Source organism: Micropterus salmoides, unplaced genomic scaffold (genome assembly GCF_014851395.1).
Source record: "Micropterus salmoides isolate LMB-PRFRI ecotype aquatic unplaced genomic scaffold, ASM1485139v1 Ms_hic_scaffold_791, whole genome shotgun sequence".
Classification (NCBI taxonomy): Eukaryota; Metazoa; Chordata; class Actinopteri; order Centrarchiformes; family Centrarchidae; genus Micropterus; species Micropterus salmoides.
Window position 1 is genome coordinate 1,291 of NW_024044561.1, and position 27,184 is coordinate 28,474.

The 27,184-nt window shown below is 43.8% G+C and overlaps 1 pseudogene; it reads right to left on the bottom strand.

Annotated features, from left to right (window-relative positions):
• Positions 1-1,423: 1,423 nt before the first annotated feature.
• LOC119893008 lies at positions 1,424-25,570 on the bottom strand (annotated as a pseudogene).
• Positions 25,571-27,184: the final 1,614 nt, after the last annotated feature.

Consider the following 27,184-nt stretch of genomic DNA (forward strand, 5'->3'; position numbering starts at 1 on the left):
TCCGCTAACGTAAATGGGGGTAAAATTGTAAACGTGCGGCTGGTATAGCCTTTCAAATGTTACCGACCAAAAGGATCACATTCTGATAGCGAAACGAGTCATTCTGCTCGGGTTGCGACGGTCAAATATATTGATTTACTGTGTTACAGCCGCCGTTTTGGCCGCTAGTAAATGTTACTTTAAAGCACAGGGTACTTCCGGTCGGCTCGGAGGCATTGCGAGGCTACCCAGCTGACCAATCACAGAGCTTACGGTCCACGTCGACTCGACATGTAGTTACATTTTTGAAGAGGTGCACATCAGGCGACAGCGTAACCTCTGCGTAGCCCTGTAGCCTACCCAATAGAGACAGCTCTTAGAGAGCTACGCCTATACTCTGTATATATATAATCTGGGGTTACAATATGTAACCAACGTTCTATTTCCTATAGGTTTCGCCCTCTAAAGTGCAATTTATACTTCTGCGTCAAATCGACGGCGTAGGTGACGGCGTAGGTAGTAAGCTCATGGAGAAGATCAATCTGCATCAGAATGGGATGGGCTGAGGTAGTTTGGGTGTGAATTGAACACCCTACATAAACACTGGGATTTGTGCTCCCAAGGGGGCAAAAGAGATGGGCTGTGCTGCCATCAATATGTGAGTTTTTGTTGCTATAAGTTTGAGGAGTTATTTTACTGAAGTCTTTTTGTTTGAGTTATCCGTGTACTGCAGACCACTGTAAATAAAATGACCGCCTCTGGGAACATAAGATGTTTGAGTCTGCCACCTACCACCTTCCTAGCCACTCTGGCCAGGTAACAACTATCACAATTGTAAAAAACTATAGTAAAGCTATATAAATAAATGAGGTGTATTATTTATGTTTACTTTATAAGTTATTATACACTGTATGCTGTGATTCTGATCTGGGAAATATTAAAGACATTCATAGCCAGTCTGCTGATTTTGTCTATTTATTGAATCAGTTAACACAAAGAAGTAATGTGTACATGTTGACAACACCACATATTTAATGAACGATCCTTTATAAACGGTAAAAAGTTGGCACCAGATTCTTAATTGCGAAATAAACAAAGATTTGTTCTGACTTAAGAAAATCACATATTATACTCAATTAGATAGGAATAAAAATGTGTCGCTCATGTGTAGCCTACATGTTTACATTCAGATTGAATGATCTTATAATACATTTCAGTCAATATTTTGCATCAGATACTTCACAGAAATAAAAACAGATTGTGAATTCCAAGCAAACAATCGCCTATCCTATTAAAATTAAATGTGTAAAAATATGTGACATCAGATACTTCACAAAAACAATCAATAAAAGATTACATATCAGATCATGTTTGATAAAAGAAAAAAGTCACTTTGCTGCTTTGATTAAGATTATACATATATAATATTAATATTATATACATATTCTCAGTGGCAATATGATGACTTCATCTGTCACACAAAATTATATATGATATTTTTATTAAACATGTTAAAGTGATCTCAGGTTAAGGGGAGGACTAATTGGAGTGATTTTCTAATATTTTCTATTTTGTAAGCCGCAGTTAATAATAATATCTTCAACCATGTCATCTTATACATGGCATGTTCCTACTTGTGATTTTCTTCATTATATAAAGCATGTGAGATCAAAATATCCATGAGAGGATGAATGTAATGAGGAACATGTGCACCTCTGTAACCACAAAGCATGTCTTCTCTCACTTGATGTTAAACGACTCTTTGAGGCTCGCTTCTGCTTGTTTATGTGTGATTGTTTTCCAAGTTTCAGGAATATCAGCAGGCTCTGCATTATATGCTTTAGCAAACTCCTTGTTGAACTTTGCCAGTACATATTTCCAGTAGTCTGACGCCTCTAAGCTTACATCTGACTGGATTATCCAGTCAGGGAAAATTTCTCTGTAGTTCTTGTAAGGGTGCCATTCACCTTTTGTAGCATCACAGCGAAAACGTGCCTCACTGTTCACCAAGGACGAGCATATGTCAGTGACAAGTTTTTCTGTCCCATCCCACCTGAATCTACCCAGACCCTCTGGCCGATGTAGTTTAGCAAAGTGCTCTCCATGTTTACTTGCTCCTGCGTCACAAGGAGCTTTGCAGAATGGACACTGTTGCCCACATCCAATCACCTGGGTGAAAAGCTCGTTCTGGGGCTTCACATGAAGATTTTTCAGTTTCATTTGGATTTTTTCTGTTTTAAACTTCTCTCTAAGAGCCTGTGCCATGTCCTTCACACACTCAGTGAGCCAGTGAGCAAACTGTTCCTGGTCTGCATTGTTCAGGATCATGAAAGCACCAAGAGCATCCTGGGAAATGACCAGTTTATCACCAAGTTCTTGGCAGACATCTTCAACAAATGTCTTCACTTTACCACTCTTTTTTGTTTTAGCTTTGTTGATAGCATCGTTTATGCTGCTGATACTTGACAGAACATGTCGATCCTCAAACTCAAAAACTCTATCACCCTTTGAAAAGTGTTCCTCTATTTGTTTGAGTGTCCATTTCTTTACATAAACCTCATATGAGCAAATGTAGCTCTTATAGTTTTCAAAGTCATCCTTTGAGAGCAAATCCAGTAAAACTGAATACTGGAAGAACATTCGTGTGCTGAACTGGAACCTTGTCAGCATTTCACCAATAATATCAGGACCCAATGAACGGTTGACAAAGTCTTTGACTGCAGGCCTCAAGCAGCGGCTTGTGAATTCTTCTGCCTTCTTCTGGCACTGGTCTCGTTCATGAACACATCTTTGAAATCAGCACGAAACTTTTCTTTGTTTTGATTCAGACATCTGTAAGGATCATTAGCACGTATGAAATCTTCATGCATTTTCTGAAACTGTCTGGCTGCAACTCCACAGATGTGCTGTTTCAGAGAAACTTCAAACTCAGTGTCTATCTTAACATTCTGACTGTTCTGCAGCCGCTCATCAATCATGTGTAGGATCTCCTGGATGTAAGTGTCATGGTAATTGTTTTTCATTTCCATTTTTTCTGTCACAAACTGTGTGCAAGCATCTATGATGCTGTCAGCCATGTTCTGTGAAGCCATTACATGATCTTTAATGAAGAGCTTGCTGAGTTTGTTTTTAAAATGGTTCCAATTTCCTTCCACTGTATATTTGAAAGGAATCAGTCCACAATCTTGCAGCCTTTTTTGACTTAATAATTCACATGCATGACTCCCCTTACGTGATAGATTTTCTCTCAGGTAGAAGGAGACATTTGTGAAGACATTTGTGGCCGTCTGTTTAGAAAAAGACAGTTCCTTTACTGTTTTATTCCACATCTTATTAAATTCTTTGTCTAGCTCTTTGTCTGTCATCTGGACTTTCCTTCCCCGACATTCCTCAATCAGCTGACGCACTCTCCCCTCTAATTCTTTTGTGTGGTTCTCCTTGATTCTGTCAAGTTCTGTCATTCCCTGTCTGATGTCAGCTGCTGCTGTGAGCTGATTAAGTACAGAGCTCTCCATTTCTCGACGAAGGCTCTTTGCACTGCTTGCAAATTCCTCTTTGTATCCTTCAACTAGATACACATGACCCTCTGTTTGCTCAAAGTACTGTTTTAAATTTCCAAGAATTTTTGTCTCCCATTTAGTCAGCTCTGTGCAAGCTTCACTTTTCAAAAGAGTGAGAAGTTCTTTCATGTCAGATAACTCAGATTTCACAGCAACTGTGCCGAAATTAGAAATTCTTGTTTCAGCTTTTGTAACCCATGTGTACATTTCTTTTTTGAATTCCCATTCCCATTTGTTGAACTCTGTGCACAGCCTCATGTATGCATCAGCCACTAGGCTGTTTCTGAAGCTGAAGATGAAGTTTTCATGCTTTACTGCATTCCACAGGCTTTTCATCCACTCGGTAAACTCCATGATATTATTAGCAGATGACTCACACCTTCCCAAAATTTGGATGATGTTCTTCTTGAGCTCATAAACGGCCTCACTGTACCCTGCATTGACTGGTGCCATTGGTGGGTTTCCATTCCAGAGTCCAGGAATGTACCAGTTCCCAGTGTCGGGACTGTACTCCATCACATCAGTGAAGCTCTTGTTCTCCTCTTTCTTTTCCATCTTGGCTGCTGCCTGGGTCATCTCGTTTAGCTGCTGCAAGAGCAGTTTCCTGTCTCGTAAGTTGTTCTCATGGGCTGAAACATCTGACACATTCTGGTGAACAAACTGACATTTGGGCTTTTTGCCCACCTCTTTCATCCTGAGAAAAGCATGCACAACTATTTGTAGGATGTCCTTCATTTCTGTTGAATTCTCCATTGCAATATTGATGATGGTGATATCACTCAGCCCCACAACAAGTGTTGCAAGCTCGTTGTCGTGCTCATGGCTATTGTCCAGTTGAGCAAGCTCTGGTGACTTTAAGCCCTCAGTGTCAATGATCACCATGAAGTCACAGTTGAGTTCTTTTTTGACATCTTCATTGATTCTGATCAGCAACATAAACGCACCTCGAGTGCATCGACCACTGCTGACTGCAAACTGCACTCCAAACATGGTGTTGAGGAGAGTGGACTTTCCTGTGCTCTGAACTCCAAGAACTGTGACTACCAGTATCTTGCTCTTAGGAGACACCAAGTCATTGAGCTGAGAGAGAACGTCACTCACCCATCTGAGAGGTATGTTGGATGCATCTCCATCTACAAGCTCAAGGGGAAATCCATCAAGCAACAATTCAGCGCATAGTTTGGGCAGATGCTGTAATTGTTGATGTGACACGTGTCTCTTTGGAAGGGAAACTGAAGCTTCATAGATCTGACCCATTTCACGGAAGAAGTGTTCAGTCCCCAGTGAGCTGTTGGAAAGTTGTCTGTCAATTTCTTTGATCTCCTCTTTGTTTTCAGAATTTTCACATTTCTTTTTGTACAGCTCCCTGAGGCCAGACAGTTTTTCCCGAGACAGGTTATCGAGGTTCATTCGCATCCATTTCAGGAAATATCTCCTCTCTATCCCTGGGCTTGATATTGCGTTGATGAAACATGTCATAGCGTTTGACATGTCACAAGAGTTCTGTTGTACCCGAAGTTTTCTTTTCTGTACCTGAAGATTACTTTTGTACTTTTCTATGTTTTCAGACCCAACTTTTCGAAGGCGAAATTCTTCCTTCTCTAAGAGAGTCAGTTCCTTCCATATTTGGCCCTGCAAGGGAAGCTGAGCTTCTTTGTATTTAAGGGTGTCTTGAATTTCTGCAGTGATGGCATCTGCATTTTTCTTGGCAGTTGGCACTCTGCACAGTCCTCATCCACCAAGATACCCAATTCATGAGCAATGTCAGCCATCTGCTCAATCCCCATCTTCATCTTTGTGTTCTCAACTACATTGCTGACTGTTTTCCGCAGATGTTTGATGAAGTCTGCATCATTCATGTGCTTAGCCTTCAGAAGGATGTTGCTGTTAGTCAAACCCAACTTGGTTGCTACCTCAGTTAGTTCATCTTTACTGAAGCTCTGGCTTTGATGGTTGCCCACTAAGAAGATCTGTGCCTTGTGGTGTTGGTTGATAAGCAGCTCGCACTCAGAGTCCAAATTGTCAAAGAACACAAACACTGCTGCAGATGTCTGACACAAAAAAGAAAATTGTGTTTCAAATGAAGCAATGTCCCCACGAAGGTTAGCTACAGCTACAGGCTCACTGAAAATATCCATGTTTTTGTTTCCACAAGGAAGGTACCAAGTAACTTCAGCCAATCCATTGGATATTCTCCTTGAACTGTCACCACATTCCATGTTATGGTGAATAAAGGTGTCATGGTACTGCTGAGAATTGCTCAGAAGCTTATTAAGGGTCTCAGACTTAGACAATGAGCACTCACCCAGTCTCACAAAAGATATCATTGGAAGTTCAGAGACAACAATCCTGTCTTCAATAAAACCCTTGGACTCTGAAAGTGACTGAGGTCTGTACTTTTTAACAATGTCTCTCATGGCCCAAAGCATGAGTGTGCACTGCTTTGTGTCACAATTAGGAAGCAGCAGAGGCACAGAAAACTGACACATAGACATTTTGAGTGCCATTTCCTGTCGTACAAAACCGTCAGAACACAGAAAGAGAGCAGTGATTATGTCAAGGGGGTTTATCACGTCACCGGAATGTAGACTATCAAACAGACCATCAAGATCTAACTCTGTATTTCCTGAAGCAGCATCACAGTTTGATTCACATACTGACGTACATTTCACATTTCTAGATGTCACATTAACCATCATCAGTTTCTTTAGAAAGTACCATGGAAGATCTGAATTACACTTGGCAGGTTCATCAGTAATGGTCCTCTCTTCAATCTGAAGTACTGTGCCCAGGGACAGCTTCTCTGCGAAGTGGTGCTCCAACCCCAGATCCTTCAATAAGCTCTCCAGTTGTGTCTCTGTGGATATGAACATTTTTATTATTTCAAACCAATCATAGGTGTTTTAATAAAACATGGATCCAAAGTTAAGTGACACATTAGAAAAGTCTGAGTTTGTGTTTGTTGTTTGTTTTTCATCTTGTGTTGACAATATAGTACTGTGTTCACAAGATATTACGTAATGGCTGCACAGTAACGCACTGCTACAAAATTAATTTATATATATATACTGTATATATAAACGTAAGATACCAAGTAATAACCCCCAAACAAATTAATTAGACTTTCAGACCAATAAAAAGTTCAATTGAATTACTATTGTCAAAACAATTTTCATGGCAAGTTGTCTTGATAAAGTTATACTACTCAGTCAGTTATTGTAAGATATTGTAAGACAAAACATTTTACATTTACATTACATTTACTCATTTGGCAGACATTTTATCCAAAGCGACTTATATCTGAGGAACAACATACAAGCATCAACTAAGCATCAATACAGCAAGAGATGTACAACTGACAGTGAATACTAGTAAGAACTAATAGCATGTATGGCATCAATGGAGTAAATACCTATGGAAGGAAGTAGAAGTTAACAAAATAGTGCAATTGTAAAGGAATAGAAGAAGAAGAGCACAGGAAGTGCATGTTAGAGGTTAGTGCTATGAGGTGTTATAAGAGAAAGTGTTCTCAGAAGAGATGAGTTTTCAAGAGCTTCTTGAAGTTAGAGAGGGACACCCCTGCTCTGATGGCATGTGGTAGCCATTATGGTGTTACAGATGAGAACAGCCAGGCCCGAGATTGCTTTGTGTGTGAGAGCCAGTGGACGTTCTTTGGAGGAGCATAGTGGCCGAGAAGGGACGTAAGCTTGTATTATGGAGTTTAGGTAGATACAGCATCTCACAAAAGTGAGTACACCCCTCACATTTTTGTAAATATTTGATTATATCTCGTCCTGACCTCCTTTCACTCCTTTACTCAGCGACCTCCATTGGCTACCCGTAGCCTCCCAAATCAAAGTCAAGTCACTAATGCTTGCATACAGAGTGACTAATGGGTCTGCACCTGCAGTATCTCACAACAGTGAGTACACCCCTCACATGTTTGTAAATATTTGATTCTATCTTTTTCAAGTGACAACAATGAAGAAATGACATTTTGCTACCATGTAGTGAGTGTACAGCTTGTATAAAAGTGTAAATTTGCTGTCCCCTCAAAATAGCACATCACAAAGCCATTAATGTCTAAACCGCTGGCAACAAAAGTGAATAACCCCTAAGTGAAAATGTCCAAATTGGACAAGTGGAAGTGTCAATATTTTGTGTGGCCACCATTACTTTCCAGCACTGCCTTAACCCTCTTGGGCATGGAGTTCACCAGAGCTTCACAGGTTGCCACTGGACTCCTCTTCCACTCCTCCATGACGACATCACGGAGCTGGTGGATGTTCTATCTCACACAGGCTCCGCCCTCTACTGGACTCTATGGGTACTACCTCTCCTCCTATCACACGCACGTACTCGCCCACTGAAATTTTGAATACTGTAAGTAGCCGACCAATTGGACGTCGCTACTGTACGTGCGTACCGTATAAATAGCGGTGTCCTCACTGCTTAGCATCCTTTTTTCTTCAGACAGACACTGACTTCACCTCCACGGATGGAGTCGCCGCTCCTTGAAGCTCGCCTTTGCCCGTCGTGCCCCGGTCTGATCGCCGGGGTAGACACTCATCGCTTCTGCTTTGAATGCCTCGGCAGGGACCACGGCAGAGATGGCATCCGCCAACCGCTGCTGTGTGTTGACTGCCGAGCCATTCCTCTCATCCGGCGACAGCATTTCCGGCAGTGTGAGCTCTGCCTCATCTGCGAGGAGAGTGAGGAAGACGCCGGCCCGGATCCCCTCCCTGCTGAGGAGGATGCTCCGGCCCCCGATCTGGCTTCACGCTCCCTGCCGTCCCTTTCCGCCGCCGCTGATCGACAATGATGCTGACAGCCTGTCATCTGCGTCAGCCACTTCTACCGCGGCCATCTCGGCCGTGTCTAAAGAGCAAATTAATTCCTCTTCAGTCTTCCCCGCGGTTATGGCTATAGCGGCAGGGCGCGTCGGGCTAGCACTGCCCCCCCCATCCCACCTAAGCCGGTAGGGAGACAAAGGCAGGCTGAGCGCGGCGAGTCGGCCCATAGAACCCCTCCCGGAGCCGACTCGCCGCGCTCAGCCTGCCTTCGTCTCCCCGGCTCTCCCAGATATCTGGCAGTGCTCCGAGTCCCCGATCAGCTCAGTCGCCACCTGCCGCTGGCTCACGGCAAGGGCAGCGAGCCTCGGCGTCGTAATGCCACCCTCAGACGTCGTGCTCGCCGCCAAACCAGATCGCCGCTGTCTTCCTCACCGGCTACTCAGGGCGGATCCACGGATGCACCGCGCCCTCCCCGAGACACCGGGCCGCCCAGGGATCCCACACAGGCGAGGGGATCTACATCGCGGCCAGAGGAGCAACCTAGACCCCCCCTGCCAGCCTACCTGTGGCTGGGGGAAGAAGCGGCCGCTGAAATGACTGGCTGAGGAGGGAGAGCAGCCGGCCGATGTGGCCGAGCCCCTCCCCTCCGTCTCATGTCCAAGCCACTATGTTTATAAGTTGTGTGCTGCTTGTGACAAGGGTGTAAATGTACCAAATGTTTTGATTAAAACAACCTACATTCCTCAAAGAGCTAATTCCTCCCCACCAACCCCTTCCCAGCAAAGTGTTGTGCTGAACACGCCACTTAACCGACGCTAAGCTAACGGCTTGCCCCGTGGCCCACACCGCTCTCCCGACTAAGGCTGAACTGGTGGTGCGGCCCGGGCATCCACAGTGCTTGCTACGCCACCTGAGCTGCGACACACTCCGCTTCCGCGGCATGACGGCTGAGAAACGAGCCGCTCTTGCCATATAAGCGGCACAATGCAGCTATCTGATCCTAGCTTGTATTCCCAGCGAGCCTACGTGAACCCGCTCGGGCGCGCTGCTAGCTCACTGGCAGTGTTTTCGTGCCACACAGACATACACGCTAAGCTGCCGAAAACTGCTCCAACGAGAGGTCGCAGCACATCACGGAGTATCCGTGGTAGCAGCAGCCTAGCCCGCTATTGCCGGAGAGATGCTGTCACTAGCCACGTCTCTCCCGTCATAGCAAAGCAGAGAAGATTGCTCGTTGCCTCTGCGAGCGGCTCGCTGCGCCGTTTGGCCGCAGAGGGGACACTATCTCTCCCACAGTGGCCAACAGCTGTGGAGAGGAGAGCTCCCCGGCTCGTCACTGCTCCTCTCGACAGTTCTGCTGATAGTGAACGTGTCACCGTAGATGCTACGACAACACTGTCGCAGGCAATGACGTCAACGGAGCGACCGGCCGTGGTGCGTTCAAGGTCACCACGGCCACCTGTTTGCCAGACGGCACAACACCCACTGTCCACTGTGGTTCTCGATCCTACCACAGGACAGCCCGCCCTTGGGCGTGGACGCGTTTGTACACACGCCATGGCCAAAAGGGCTGCTGTATGCTTTCCCCCCACTCCATCTCATCCCCCCCTGCTGGAGAGGGTGAGACAGGAAGGGTTGTCAGTCATCCTGGTAGCCCCCAGCCACAGATCAGCGGGGTGGTACGCAGAGGTGAAGCAGCTGGCAGTGACGGAGCCCTGGCCTGTGTCTCAGGTCTTGGGGGCTTTGTCACAGGAGTCATGCGCCATAGGCACACTGCCGGTGCTCGGCCAACCTCTCCAGGTTTGGCTCCTGAAAGGGAGAGGTTGAGACAGGCTGGGCTGTCCGCAGAGGTGGCGAGGGCAGGCTCCACCACTTACTGCTACAAAGCTAAGTGGCTGGGCTTTCAGCGCTGGTGCATTGAGAAGGAAATGGATCCTATAACCTGCTCAGTGGGATCCATCCTTTCCTTCTTACAGGGCCTAATGGAGAAGGGACTGTCACACTCAACCATTAAGGTGTATGCGGCAGCTATCTCATCTTGTCATGAAGGGATTGGCGACAGACCTGTCTTCACCCACCCCCTCGTGAAGCGTTTTCTGCAGGGTGTGAGGAGACAACGACCGGTGCTACGTGTCTCTGCACCCCAGTGGGACCTGCCACTGGTACTAGAGGCTCTGAGGTCAAACCCCTATGAGCCCCTGGAACAGTCCTCCTTGAAGATTCTACCTCTCAAGACAGCCTTGTTACTGGCTCTCACCTCTGCCAAGAGGCTGAGTGAGCTGTGCACCCTGTCGGCTCATCCCAGCTGCATGCTGCTTCGTGGTGACCACAGTGCAGCAGTGTTAAGACCGAACCCCTCCTTTGTTCCTAAGAAGCTCGTTCAGGTCGAAGACCATACATTTGGATGCCTTCCACCCTCCGCCCCACCCTGGGCCTAGGGAGGCGAGGCTGCATCTGTTGTGTCCTGTGCGCGCCCTAACACATTATATGAAGTGCACGGCCCCCATTCAACGCACTGATCAACTGCTTGTTTGCTTTGGTTACGGTGTGATCGGTAAAGCTCTATCCAAGAAGCGCCTAGCCGGATGGCTTTGTGACTGGCCTACATGCAGGCGGGGAAAGACCCACCCTCGGTGGTCCGGGCTCACTCCACACGAGGTGTGGCTGTGTCAACGACCCTCTTCAACTGGGTGAGCGTCGAGGAGATTTGCACAATGGCATCGTGGTCTTCACCATGTCCATTTGTGCGTTTTTACCTCTTGGATGTGTCGGGCTCCTTCTCAGGATCTGTGCTCGCAGGTGCGACTCAGGATCTGTGAGGAAGGAGACTGGTGCCTACCATAGACTACCGGTTGTCAGGGAAAACATTTTTACACTGACTGTGATGTTCCCTGGAAGGGGTCTGAACAGTCCAGGTGTTGGATCTGGCTGGATAAGATCCATCTGGTCATGCCAAACCCCTAGCGGTCTAGTGACCTTTCTGAGGGGTGGCCCACTGCCCCATCGCTTAGGATGGAGGCAGCTTAGGGCCTGTGGCTGGTGACCTGGGGCCGATCGTGTCAGTGAGGTGAGCTGTGGCTTGTCGCAGCTGGGCGGACAGTCATCGGCTCCACCCACTGTACCCATAGAGTCCAGTAGAGGGCGGAGCCTGTGTGAGATAGAACGAAGGTTACGATATGGTAACCCTAGTTCTATTAGCACAGACAGACTCCTCTACGATGGAGCCCTGCCACTCCACCGCCGTCTGCTGAAGGGTTGGTTGGATGCTGAGCAGTGAGGACACCGCTACGCGGTACGCACGTACAGTAGCGACGTCCAATTGGTCGGCTACTTACAGTATTCAAAATTTCAGTGGGCGAGTACGTGCGTGTGATAGGAGGAGAGGTAGTACCCATAGAGTCCAGTAGAGGGCTCCGCCTGCGCTAATAGAACTAGGGTTACCATATCGTAACCTTCGTTAGAGTCTTTACACTCTTCTGCCTTCTGTTTGAGGATGCCCCACAGATGCTCAATAGGGTTTAGGTCTGGAGACATGCTTGGCCATGCACCTTTACCTTCAGCTTCTTTAGCAAGGCAGAGGTTGTCTTGGAGGTGTGTTTGGGGTCGTTATCATGTTGGAATACTGCCCTGCGGCCCAGTCTCCGAAGGGAGGGGATCATCCTCCACTTCAGTATGTCACAGTCAGTGTTGGGCAGTGATACGTTTCTGTAATATTACTTTTCCCAGTAACTAGTAGTGTAACTAATTACTTTTCTAAAACAGTAATTTTATTACAGTTACTAATCTAAGTAACTCATTACTGAATGCACCATCCTTGATGTGAATGCGAGACTGTGCGGCAGGTCAGAGGCACCGGGCTTTGTTGTTCATGTCTGCCAAAACTAAAAGAAGAACGGAGAACGAGGGAGAGAGGCATCCTTTCCACAGTTGTAAGTAGCTACTGCCATTATTGTGTCACAGTCAAAGATGCAAAGAACATTGTCGTCTAGTGTAAACTTTCAACTGCGAACAATTCTACATATAATTTATTGGAGCATCTGCAGAAGCAGCACAGCCACATGAACCTTACAAAAAGAAACTCCGGCAGCTACTGTCACTGATGCTTGGACTCGTCGGGAGAGAGTTGCATTAAAGCCTAGTTTACACTACACGATTTTTAGCCTGATTTGCCGGTCGGTGAGCTCGGCGACCGTCAGGCTGTGATCGGGGGTAAATCAGCGGTCGATCTGCGGTCGCCAGTTGTAGGACACATCACTGAAACATCACCAACGCCAGCCACATATCTAGCATACCAAATATCTGGAGGAGTCGGCCAACTCGACATCCACATCCAGCCAATGAGAGAAGGCAGCTGGTGAAACAGACAGCTACTTCTTCACTTCAAAACACTTTTTACTCACCTCCAGCTCTGTCTGTAGCACAGACAATCCCTGCTACCTGCGTGTACTAATCTATTCTTTCACCCATATTCTTTGTCTTTATAATTGCTATCTTTAATAAACAACAGCTGTTTCGAGTGCAGGTTTGCCAAGGCCGTCACTTTGTGTTCCAAAGTGGTGGGGACATTTAAGGGCTCATATGAAGGGTGTGTAAAAACTAAGTTTTATTTGAGTCTCGAGAACAAGTCAACAAGATACTCCAACACTATTTAGAAGAAATATTCATAGATGAAATAGGCAATTCGATTGGGGGGTCTGGTGGTCCTTCCCCAGAAGATTTTGAACATTAAACTCTTGATTTCCTGCATTCTAGAGACATTTTCTGCACTAATTTACAGTACAAATTTATATGAAGGGAAAGAAAATTCATGTGGCCGGTGACAATTCATTATATAAAAATTACTGAATATGATGTGGTAATCAGCAGCTTGTTAAGTTTTTTGGACAAGGCAGATCTGTTTCTTCTTTTTTTACATTGCATTTGATGTTTTCCTATTGTGCAAGCAAACCTTTCTCATAGAATGTTTATTTGCCATTTATCATTTCTTGCACGGCCATCAGCCGACGCTGAAAGTCACGTAGTATGCACAAGCCTTAACGTAATGTTTAGAAGAAAAAAATACTGAAGAGATACTGCTCTTATAAATACAACGGTAGTTCAAAAGTCGCGATTTACTTGCTTTTATTTTTTTATTTCAGCCGGTGGTGTTAATAAACGTTCCTCTCCTTGCTGCTGTTTGAATATGATATTAGTTAAAAAGTCGGGAGAGACTGCTTTGTTAGGGAGTGAAGGGCGGTGGTAGTGAAAGCAGTGTTTCCCATACATTGATTCATTTGTGGCGGCCCAAAAATAAATCAATGTATGGGATAATTATCAACACTGACCGCCACGAATTGATTTTCTATTTTTTTTTACTAGGTGTAGGCCTATTTAAAATCACATTTGATTGAGGAGCTGCTTTGAGGAGCATATATTTGTGCAGCACCCCCTCTCTCTCGCTCTCTCGCTCCCTCTAATTCTCTCTCTCTCATGATCACTGCTGCACAAACCTATCCAATGTAGTGAACAACAGTGTGGATTTGTGCATTTTATATTGAATAAATTTGGAGCTACTCCAAATTCTTCTTTTCCTCTCCCAGAGAGGACAGGAGGGTTAAAGATCAACTTTTAGCAGACTGCTGAAGAGACCCCAACGGAAAGGGGGTGGAAAAGGTCGCTTTCTCTAAGTGCTATTCATGAGCAGTTGATCGTAAAACTGGCACGTTTTGATTCCGAAGCTTGCCTGACTGTTAAACTGACTAAAGGGACACTAACCAGCGATTAGCATTTATAGAGGGGGGCAGGAAACCTTAAACTTCCCCATTTCCTAAGGAAAGATTGTTTTGGGTTAATTTAAGCTTTCTCATGTAACCTGAGCTCCCCCAAGTGGACGAAATAAGTATTACATACCATTGTCGGAAATGCTGTTAAATGTATAAATGTCATTCATTATTTAACAGGACCAATAATGTGACAATTGTTTTCTGTTACCAAATGCTTAACTTAGAACGGTACAACCGTTTGACCATTGAGGTTTGATTGTGGAAAATATTTGATTATAATACGCGCAAATAGATTTTCTTTTTAGACATTAAAGTTTAGAAAGGCAGTCCCTCGGGAAACCGGAAACGCCCTCTGGGGAACCCAGACAACAAAAGACCGACACACGACGTCGCTCTCTCTCTTCTCTGGCTCTTCTCTTCTCCTCGTGCTCTGGTCTTCCGCTCTGCTCTCTGGACGCTTCGGCACGCGAGTTTGACCAGCGCAACGAGGCCTTTGTTCGCTTGAAGCTACACACGCGAAGTGCCGCGACATCGATTTGCCCCTCAGTTCCAGCAACTGTACTTGTTTAATTTTTTTTATTGTTTGTTTTGTTAAAGTTATCAGTCCGTTAAGTTACACTGGTCTAATTCAGGAACGAACAAGTTCCCTTTTTAAGCTTGTTCGTTGAGCCAACTTCACCGAGGTCAGACCAAGCCACGTGGTCTCGCCAGCGGCAACGAAAGAAACCTGAAAACAGCCGAATTGCCAGACGGAGCTCGGCCAACCCTTGAGGTTTTTTTCTTCAGTCAGACACAGAGAACCCGGAGAATCCCTAGCAAAAGCCAGGACCGGGCAGCTAGCATGGGACCCGTGCAACAAGCCAAAGCAGGCCATCGACAAGCAGTAAGACCCAATGAACATTCTGTGTCCAGGGATGTCCCATAATGTTAATATTTTCTTTTAACTCCTAAACTCATAGCTTACTTTCATTTGTTCTCCTCTGCCGTATGAGTCAAATGCTTCCCACAATCGAACCTCCATTTCTCATTGTTCAGCCATTGTTTATTTTTCCTGTATTTAACCACCCTTTTATATCGCTTTAGTTAGTTAATAAATTCACTGCAATCAAGGAACTGTGTGTGTTGACTATCTCCACGTCTCTGCCAAGAATTGACCCTTTAGATATGAGACTGACTGATTGATTTAAGATAATTTAGCGTTTATTAACTAACTGATCACTAGTAATAATTGTATAATTATTAAAAGCTACCTAGAGGTCCGGAGACTCTAGGATAATAACAACTTCGGTGGTGCCCCTTTTTAAACGAGAGCTTTTTATGGATTAATATATTTTTGAATATTAAAATTCATAATTGGGTATTAATTCTCATAAATGTATTAAAATTCATAGCTAAGTTTTAGCCATGCTACACCAAAGATAGAATATACCTGGGTGGTCGAGATTAGCAATTAGCATTGGTCTCATCAGGCCACAGGACATGGTTGCAGTAATCCAGTAGTCTGCTTGTGTTCAGCAAACTGTTTGCAGGCTTTCTTTTGCATCATCTTTAGAAGAGGCTTCCTTCTGGGATGACAGCCATGCAGACCAATTTGATGCAATGTGCGGCGTATGGTCTGAGCAATGACAGACTGACCCCCTACCCCTTCAACCTCTGCAGCACTGCTGGCACCACTCATACATCTATTTCCAAAAGACAACCTCTGGATATGACGCTGAGCAAGTGCTCTCAACTTATTTGGTCGACCATGGCCTGTTCTGAGTGGAACCTGTCCTGTTAAACCGCTGCATGGTCTTGGCCACCGTGCTGCAGCTCAGTTTCAGGATCAGGCAATCTTCTTATAGCCTAGGCCATCTTTATGTAGAGCAACAATTCTTTTTTTCAGATCCTCAAAGAGTTCTTTGCCATGAGGTGCCATGTTGAACTTCCAGTGACCAGTATGAGGGAGTGTGAGAGCGATAACACCAAATGTAACACTCCTGCTCCCCATTCATACCTGAGACCTTGTAACACGAATGAGTCACATGACAACGTTGAGGGAAAATGGCTAATTGAGCCCAATTTGGACATTTTCACTTAGGGGTGTACTCACTTTTGTTGCCAGCGGTATACAATTTAATGGATGTGTTATTTTGAGGGACAGAAAAATTACACTGTTATACAAGCTGTACACTCACTACTTTACATTGTAGCAAAGTGTCATTTCTTCAGTGTTGTCACATGAAAAGACAGACTTGAATATTTACAAAAATGTGAGGGGTGTACTCACTGTTGTTAGATACTGTAGGTGCAGACCCAGTAGTCACTCTGTATGCAAGCATTAGTGACTTGAATTTGATTTGGGAGGTTACGGCTTCTGATACCTCACTCTCCATGAGAGGAGTAAATGAGGAGAGTCAAGTGCCAATGACCTGGGAGGACAAAGGAAAAGATGTAGTAGGACTGCTACATGTTAGGCTTGGTGTTGACCCTTTTGCATCATTGCCCAAGGGAGAGGGAGTGAGACATGTATAGGGACTGCTACATAGGAGGTTTTCTTGTGACATGCTCACAGCGTGGGAGCTGACTGGAGCGGAAGTAGACCGCTTAATTTGCACAATTTAGAGAATTAGCTAATTATAGCCGCCACTTTGCCTGTGAAGAAGGCAAAAGGTATCGGCAGACGGGTTTGTGGGCGGTGGAGGTGGAGGACGATTTAGTAACGATGTAAAAGTGGAAAATGATTTCCTTGAGTCAGTGGCACTGCTAATTCGGTCATTATAGAAAGCAGTTTTGGCAGCACTGTTGCTGTCGTTGAGAAGGAAGATAGGATGCATTTCTTATCCCTTTTGTTTTCCACCATTGTCTTTCAGTGGCTCTGAGATTGGTGCACAGCCTGCGGATGGTATCAGTCAGCCACGGGTCGGACTGGTTTGGGCGAGCAGGCTTGGTGGATAGAGGACACAGGCTATCCAGGCATGAGCTCAGTGTAGAGCACAGAGATTGTGTGGCATCATTGACCTCGAGTGAGGAAAATGTGTTGAGGGGTAGAGCAGAAGCTACCACTGAGGCAAAGTGAGTGGGAGACAGGTTGCGGAGGTTGTGAGACATGTTGTCCTGAAACAATGGGCTGTTCCTGTAGGCATACCGTGAACTGAATGAAATAGTGGTCAGACGTGTGTAGAGGTGGAACTGTTTTGCATTCGGTGACACAGTTTGGACAAGAACGAGGTCGAGCACCTTGCCAGCTTTGTGGGTCATGGGGTGAGAACCAGTTTTAGATCAAAGGACTGAATCAGTGACAGGAAGTCTGCTGAGTTTGATTTGTCTAAGTGAATGTTCATGTCACTGAGGATGGCCATGCTGAAGACAGCAGTGTGTCTTGCTCGTCCACAAAGTTATCTCTATCTGTCCTGGTGGATGGTATATGACAATCACAGAGACCTGTACCATAGCGGACACCAAGACAGCATGATATTCGAAGGAGGCATATTGATTCGGGGGTAGCAGTTGTGTGAATTTCCATTCGTTGGAAATTAAGAGCCCAGTCACCCCGCCTCCCAGACAGACGGGGGGTGTGGGTGAAAGAGTAGTTGGTGGACAGCACAGCATGGGCAGCAGAGTTGTCTGGTTTGACCCAGGTCTCAGTGAGCGTCAATAGCTCGAGAGATAATGTATTTGTATAAGCATTGATAATGTCAGCTTTGTTGACTGCAGACTGGCAGTTACATGACCCAAAAGAGAAGTAAACAGATGTGGGTGGTTTCTGTTTTAAAGGCGTGAGGAGTGCCTAATTCATTGTATTTCACTAGCAAGGACCAATCAACAGGTATGATTAAATGATTTATTAGTGATCGAAACAGAAAGATGTACGAGGCTTGCGGTTGCCGAAGAGACATTTGAAAGTGTTGTGGGGAAGCTACGATAGGAAAATCTGCCATAGCACCGGGCACGACGGACCCCCTTATAACCCTATGGAGAAGAAGAAGATCAGGAGGCAGGAGTTAGAACATGTGGATATTTATGGAAATTCTGGCGATGACGTGGTTGATGTGTGGTCCTGCTCCTGAAACTCTGCTAATTAGCACCACTTAAAGGTTTTGCAAACTGTGTACGGTTGAACAACCCACAAACATCTGGAATTTCTACTCCACATTGATAGACAACATAACTTGGAACTATGAACTCTGTCAGTTAGTATTCAAATTGGATTACAGTTTGAGGTTATACTGCTTCCATTCTCATCACTAGCAGGAACTTTAGTGATATATAAAAGCTGAGTATGCAGTAGAACATGAGAGCCAGTGTCCATGTTAGACAGAACATGCAAGGCTAGTGCAGACAGCTGTTGAGTCAATGAGGTGAGCAGTGTGCTGCAACCATAGCAGGCTGAGTTGGACAAAACAGCAGAGTTCAGTAAAGAATCAGATTTTGATCTGCTTTATTGGAGTCAATACAATCTTTTAAAATATGCTCAATACCGATCCTCACGATCTGCTTGGGACATCCCAAAAAACTCAGTTAAAGTCGTAAAATTAAACATTGCCACAAGCAGCAATTTTAAGATGGTACAGAGTCGGAATGTGCTAAAGTAAAATTATGGTATGTTGGTTAGCCAGCAAGTTGCCCCAGAAGCAGGTCTTTGTGCAAAATGCAAAATCCTTACACACTGGTGTTATTGGGTGGAGCCACACAGGAAATTGCCTTTAAACATCCATGTATTAATAATAATAATAATCTTTATTTGTAGATCACTTTTCAAAAACAAGTTACAAAGTGCTTTAACAAGTGTAAAAACAACACAATAATGTGATTCAAGAGTCAAAGGCTGTGACTGTGTGGCAGCATTAGGTTGGGGCTAGGTGGGAGCTATACACCACCACGAGCCCCAACATATCCCCATCAAAAGAAATATCTGACATGTGACATTTACAATTGTAAATTATTTTATTTTATCCAGCTTCTGATTCCTCAAATCCAATTGCCCCCCCCAATTACCATAGCAACCAAGCAGCACAAGCAATATGCACTTGGATTACCTGAGTGAGTTTGTCACTCAAGATATATTTTCTTTTGAAATCTTGTTACTCAGTTTGTAATGATATGTGATAGAAACTAGCAACGGCATCTCCCGACAAAACAAGCGAACAAAGGAAGAGAGGAAAGCGAGCGGGGAGAAAAGTGAAACTAAATAAGATTGGAACAAAGGATTTCCCACTCCCTCGCCTACTTCTGGCTAATGTCCTATCGGTGGAGAATAATATGGTGGAAGTAAGACTAAGGCTCGCTCAGCACTGGGAAACCAGAGACTTCTGTGCCCTCATCTTCACAGAGACCTGGCTGCATAGCAGCGTACCTGAGGAACACCTAACACTTAACACCCAGCTGATTAAAAGTGTCAAGCCAACAATTAAAACACTGGTCAGATGTGGACAGATGAATCTACAGCAGCTCTACAGGACTGTTTTGGGAGCACAGATTAGAGTATGTACAGAGAGGCCCGCCCAGGACCAGCACTTTGAGGAATATACATCATCAGTGACATCATGCATCAGCAAATGTGTTGATGATGTGTTGATCACCAAGACTATAAAATCATTCCCCAAACAGAAGGCCTAGATGAATGGAGAGGTGAGGGCTCTATCCAGAGCCAAAAAAGCTGCATTTCGGTTGGGTGATAAAGAAGCTTATAGCACCGCCAGGGCGAGACTGAAAGCTGGCATCAAGGAGGCAAAGCTGAGACATTAGAGACAGACGTCAACACCAACAATACCAAAGATATGTGACTGGCCATCAAAAACATCACAGGCCACAAAAGCAGGAGCTCCCCCATCATATGTGAGACCACATTACCCGATGAACTTAACACCTTTTGTGCTCGCTTTGATCTCCTCAACAAGGAGTCAGCTGTAAAGTCTACTCCACCTCCAGAGGACCGGCCACTGTCAGTATCCACAGCAGATGTGAGGAGAGTCCTGCAGAGAGTGAATATGTCCAGTCTGAATGACTACCGACCTGTGGCACTCACTCCCATTCTGATCAAGTGCTTTGAGAAACTGGTTCTTCAGCTCATAAAGAAAAACCTCCCAGCCAGCCTGGACCCTCATCAGTTTGCTTTCAGAACCAACAGATCCACAGAGGATGCCATCTCCACTGCCCTCCACTCATCCCTCAGACATCTTTAGAAAAACAACACCTACATCCGATTGCTATTTGTGGATTTCAGCTCAGCATTCAACACAATCTCCCCCATGAAACTGATCCGCAAACTCAGCACTCTGGGTTTAATAAAAACACTCTGCAACTGGATTTTAGACTTCCTCACAAAGAGACCCCAGTCAGTTTGGATTGGTGGACACACCTCCTCCACTCTAGTGCTCAACACCGGAGACCCCCAGGGCTGTGTGCTCAGCCCCCTTCTGTTCTTGCTGTACACCTACGACTGCATTCCCAGACACGGAGAGAACACTGTTATGAAGTTTGCGGACGACACCCATCATCGGCCATGTTCTTGTCAGCTTTTACCGAGAAGCAATTGAAAGCATCCTGACTGGAAACATCACAAACTGGTATGAGACAGGAGGGCTCTGTGTTTTTAGTCAACAACTAAACAATATTTCAACAGTATTCAGTTTTCACATCAAACTGGAGGGATAATAATTAATAAGCACTCTAATAATACATTCTAAATTTAAGTAAACTAAAATAAATAATTAATTTCAGATAAAAATAAATAAAAGTGTAGCTTGAAGTGATGAAGTGCAGTCTTAACCAATTTACATCAACACATCTTAACAAATGAACAGCTGTAATGCCTCCTCTTCTCTTTCATTCCCTCTTATAGAGCTACTACTGTTGAATAATTCCTTGTTGTTTCTTAAGTGGACATAAATTGACATGTTTGTTCAACTTAAATTGACATGTTTGTTCACTTTGTTGGTTTGCTGTAGTTTATCTAAAAACCTCACCATGCTGTAAGTGTTTGTAGTGTAGCCATTGGGAGAATAAATGTGGTCTTGCTGGGTGAAGGTGTTGACCACTGTCATTATTCTTTCAATGTAAGGTTTGACTACTAAATGTTTAATGAGTGTTTACCAACTAGTATTTCATTCTTATATTCTGTGTGTTATTCATGAACCTGTGCCTTTTCAATGTGCCAACATGAGCAGAGCAGCTGCCTAACAACCGTAACATCCTACTTTCTCTTGTTCAGTGAGAAACATGAGCTCTAACTTGTCCTGCCAGCTAGGATGCCTGTCGGAATGCACAGATTTGATTGGCTAAGCAGAGTCACATGAGACGATTGGAGTACATGCGATTGGTCTGTGAGTTTCCTGGTCCGCTAAACCGGTACAGTAAATGCTAGAAAAGCAGCTCAGGTTAAAAAGAAGAAACGCTCCGTCACGAGGTAGTAATTCTCAATAATAAATCCGCTGTAGGTCTGAGTCCGGAGAGGACGGTGCTGGGTCCGGATCCAGCCCGCGGTCCGCCAATTAGTGACCTCTGATATACAATATAAAAATGATGTCATTGCAAACCCTTTGTACTCCTGAGAAGATCTCATCAGGAAAATAATAATCGCCTTTGCCAGTGAACCATGAGTTTGTAGGGGCTAAAATATCAAATAATTCAGCTTAAGGTTCAGCTTTGTTTTTTTACATTGAGTTTTTTTTACATTGACTTTGTGACTTATTGCCTCGTTTTTTATAGTACTGTTTTTCTTTTACTCACTTGTATGTGCAGATGTTCTTTTTCTCTTCTTTGGTACATCATAATCCTCCCTGTATCTGGTGACAATGTAGTTCTTCACTTCACCAGCAGGAGTGTCCAAATGCAGAGACACTGGCTGGTTGCTGTTATGGTCGACTGTTGACTTCAATGGAGGGCAGGGCACTGTGGAAATAACAATAATTAAAATGTTGATAACAATAATAATAATAATAATACTGCACATAATTTATTCCCTTTCTGCGGAACAATAGATTGCATAAAGCTGACCTTTACCACGTTACAACAATTTTCATGGCAAGTTGTCTTGATAAAGTTCTACTACTCAGTCAGATATTGGGAGACAAAAATGCTTTATTGTATTTAAAGGTTTTGCAAACCTTTGAACATCTGTAATTTCTACTCCACATTGACAGAGCACAGAACTTTCTCGCAAGGTATTCATGTTGTACTACAGTTTGAAGTTATACTGCTTCTATCACTGGCAGTGTGGTGATATATAAAAGCTGAGTATGCAGGAGGAGAAGAGAGCCAGTGTCCATGTTAGACAGAACATGCAAGGCTAGCGCAGACTGCTGTTGAGTCCATAAGGTGAGCAGTGTGCTGCAACCATAGCAGGCTGAGGTGGACAAAACACAGCAGAGTTCAGTAAAGAATGGATCATATTTTGGTGTTTCATTGGTTGGAGCTGCACAGGAAATTGCCTGTAAACATCCATGTATTAAAAACAACTCTGTAAATTTCCTACAATAATGTGCAATTAAACTAACAGCATCAAGAGTCAAAGGTTGTTTCTGAAACCACTGTTTACTAGCCTATTATGGTCCACTGCACCCTGCCATTTAATGTTGGTGTCCGACTTGCATGTTCAAAACACCTAACCTATATAGTGCCCTCAACAATATGTACAATGGAATGAAAAAAGTAGTGTCTGTGCCAACTTTTTTCTATGGTCGATTAAGCTGAAAAGCGGCCTATTCCCCAGCCGATAGATCGGCGTATCTCCAGTGGGTGGGTGATTAAAGCCTTTAATAGACCTATACTCCGGTGCAGACCCGTAAACGGACAGCTGCAAACACCACTGAGGCGGGCCACTTCTGTTTATTCTACTTTCTGGAGACTGCTTGGCTGACTTGTTCCACACATGCGCAGTAGATCTGTTTGTGCCCTAGTAGCGTAGTAGGCGTGCGTCACAAAAACTCAAGTATATCCAGCCATAGGTCTGCAGCCCGCAGACCTGATGGAAGTTGACGGAAGTTGAACTTCCAAATATGGTTTGTCCCAGAAGACACAGCACACAAAACGTGATGATGTTAATCTCGGCTCACGTACAGTATAGATCCTAATGTTAACCGTTTTATTCTTTAGAGGCCAACAACAGAACTTTAAATACACTTCTGAGAAGTTTTGAGGCGAGAAATCAACTGTGTAGAGGTTGAATATCGGCAGTCTGACGAAAATTGACGGCGAATCGAAAATGTGTTCAAATGTTTTCGGAGTTGACAAGTGCCGACCATGGTGCCGGCGGGTGTCAATATATAGCTACAGTAACGTTAACGGAGGCTGCACAGCAACACAATGGAGGTTAGTCATATCTGCTAGCGGCCGATGTGCGCCACTGTAGGGTTAACGTTGACCGGTTGACATTGACGTGGATACAATCAATAACTTTAGGCACACACCCTGTGATGGTTAGGGTAAGAGTAATATACTTCGGGGGGCTGTCAGGAATAGTTAACCAGCTAGCTCCGGTTAGCTCACCCAGGTCCAGTCACACAGACCACGCAGCCAACACAGCAACGTGTCCAGCAACAGCTGAACAATAGTGTCAATGTTCGTAACGCTATTCTATCATTAAATTCTCAGTAATGTTGTAAAGTTTTAACCTAAATCAAGGTACATCTGGCTCGTGATGTACAGAAGATTCTTGGTTTGTGAAACTTAAAATCTCTTTGGAGCAAATAAAATATACAACAACAGTGTGAATTGAAACACTGCTTTATTATTGTCATTACGCTGTTATAAATAAATATTTACAGTATTAATATACTATAATAATAGTATAGAGTAAATATTTACGCATAATGTACACTGATTGGTACGTTGACACTTATTTATCGGCTGTTTTTTTTTAACGGCTCTGCGTGGGCCGAGATAAACGTCATCAAACAAGCTAGGTAATGACAGCTTACACACTGCCATTCACTTTTCCATACTTCACCGGTCTTGTGCCGAGTTTTGCGACATGACGTGCATGCATTTTCGGCCACACGGCATGCACGTCGCGGTTCTTTGTAGGGCTATTCCAAGTAGACAATTGTTTAAAAACGATATAATATTCTTTGCGTGGTTCATCAATGGTGATCAATGGTCCGAACGAGAATCTGGTGGACATAATAAGTGGAGGATGACCATCTGGCAACAAGAGACGGTGATGAGGGTGAAGATGAGGATAGAGAAAGGGAGCAGCAGCAGACCACTGTGGAATGCTAACTGGCAGAGCTCATTCAACCTGCTTTTACTTTTTGCAGTGGTATCATATATGAAAAATGATGTCATTGCAAACCCATTGTACTCCTGAGAAGATCTCATCAGGAAAAATATAAATCAACTTTCCGAGTGGACCATGAGTTGGTAGGGGCTAAAATATCATCCAATTCAGCTTAAAGTGATACTATGTGATACTGCAGAGTTTGTTGTTAAATATTTAAATATGTATTGAAGCAAAATACTTTTCTAAGCCTAAATCTAAGACACAAAGTCTAGTTTTTTTATCGGTAAAGGAAAGGAAAATTGAGAGTACAATTAGTGAACAAACATCATCAAACAAACAATATGTGTAAGTTAAGCACACAAACACTGCACCCAAAACACAACAGAGTAAAAAACTAGGGAGTTATTTGATATCATATGTACAAAAATACAGTGACTGATAAGCATCGGTTTTCATTCCTTTCAAATCTAGTTGATTTATACAGCATTGAAACCCCTCACAGAAGTTAACACAGGTCTTCACCTTGCCTGGTCAAATAACTTGTCTCACAATCCCTTAGACCTTTAACAGGCTGTTTCTCAGTCATCGTCACAGCTAGAGTCCCGTAAAAGTCCAGCATGTTCGAATGTACCGCTGTTTTTTACTTTCTCTCTCCCACTGCTTCGAGCGCTCCGAGCAGCTTTGTTTGTGCTAAATTTACAGACCTAGGGCTGTGTAGGAAAACCGGATTTTTTTAAGAGCACACGAAAAAGAGAGAGCTACCTACCCATGAGGAAATGGCCAAATTTAACAAAAAGTGTATTGGATTAAAATAGCAAAGTACCCCTTTAAGCTTCAGCATTCAGCATTTATCCATATTATTCCTCTTTTTACAGAAAAATTGTTTTCCCTGGGAAGGACTTTGTGACTTATTGCCTCATTTTTATAGTCCTATGTTTTTCTTTTACTCACTTGTATGTGCAGATGTTCTTTTTCTCTTCTTCGGTACATCATAATCCTCCCTGCATCTGGTGACAATGCTGTTATGGTCTGTTGACATGAAAGGAGGGTAGGGCACTGTGGAAATACCAATAATTACATTGTTGTTGATAATAATAATAATAATACTGCACAACATTTAGTGGCTTCCTGCTGAACAGTATATTGCATAAAGCTGATCTTTACCACTTGAATCGTCAGTCTGTTGACAGCCACCCTTGCTGCCAGGCCATGGTCTTGATGGAGTGTCCTCTGCTTCCTCACAGTTAAGTGAATGAAATGAATCTTCATCACTTATTCCCTTGATAAATAAGAACAATATAATGGAAAGTAATCAATCATCTCATTATGCCATGCACAGTACATTAACCTATAGAACATTATTTCCATTTTATTTACTGGATCTTTTGGAAATGGTGAGTTCACTCTCAGTCATCCCACACTTACTCAAGATTATTCAAACAGCTTTTCACTGAAAGCAATAACAAATAGAGTTTAATTCCCCAAAAACCTTAAATATCCAACAAAATTTAAAATTCCATGCAGCCTACATGACTGACACACTTTCTTGATCACAACCATCACTTTTTACTCTAATCCATTTGTAGTGAGCTGGGGGCTGGGCAAAGTGTGTGGCCGCCCCCAGCGCACGGTTCAAAGATGGACAAACAGCACTACAGAGCACATTTATTCACTAGGTTGTTCTTCTTGTGTAATTCCGGCAGTGTAGACATCGTTGGATGCTCGAAGAAGTGGGATAATATAATAAATAGTCATCTGGTTTATTAAAAGTAAGAAGAGAAGTGACATCTGGACAAATGGAGGACTAACGTTACAAGTATAATTTAGCACGAGCCGACAGCATGTGGATCTTTGTCGTCAAAGAAGCCTAAATGTCACACTGCCTGTCTGATTTGTTTTGTTTAGTTTAGGTCTCTGAGTTTTGTTTATTGGTCAGTTTGGTATCTGTTATTTAGTCTGTGTTTTGGGTTTCATTCCTGTCTGTTTTCTTGTGTCCAGTTTACTCTGGGTGTTTTTGCTTGTTGGTCTGATCCTGTCTGTTGTCTCTTGTTGGGAGTCTGTTTGTGTTGTTCTGTTATCTTGTCTACTTTGTCCACTCTGTGTTACTGGTTCAGTCCATGTTTTCTGTTTTTGGGATTTGTTCCTTGTTTTGTTTCCCCTGTTTAGCCTTGTTATTTACAGTGTTCATTTGCACATTCAGTTTATCTCACTTAGTACCTTTTCTGTCTCGTATCTTGGCTCTGTGTGTTTGTTAATGTCTTTGTATTTACTCCTTGTTCTATGTCTGCTTTATTTTGGAGTTGTCTGCTCTGTGTTCTGTTTAATCCTTGTTTCAGTCTGTTTCCCCTGTTGGTTGTAGTTTATGTGTATTATTTGATCTCTCTGCTTATGTTCTGGATTAGTTTTTATTTAATATTCTGATATGTTCTGTCTTCTTTTGATATTATCGGTGCCTGCCTTAGTTTCCCTACTGTTGTGATTGGTTTCTGTCTGTTAGATGTCAGTTTTGTTCCCTGTCAGTTTCATTTATTCATTTGGTTACGATTTGATCACTCGGTGTTAACCTGTTTTGTTCTGTTCAGCCACCTTAGTCTGTTTTGTCTTGTGGAGTTGCCTGTATTTCTCAGTTACTTGGTCTGTCTTGTCTGTTCTGGGTGTTGAGTTCCTTTAGAGTCTTGTCTTGTGTTTCGCAACCTGTTAGTGTCTGTCTGTTTTCCCCTGCTGTCTCTCTGCCTGCCTGTGTCTCATTAGTCTCATCTCTGGGTGCTTCTCAAGTCTCTTAATTGCATCCACGTTTCCCTCACTTGCGTCTTTTCCTAGCGTCTTAGTCCTGCCCACCGGAGTTTCATGGAGAGACGAAAGGAAACCAGGCCAGGAGAAAGGAACGAG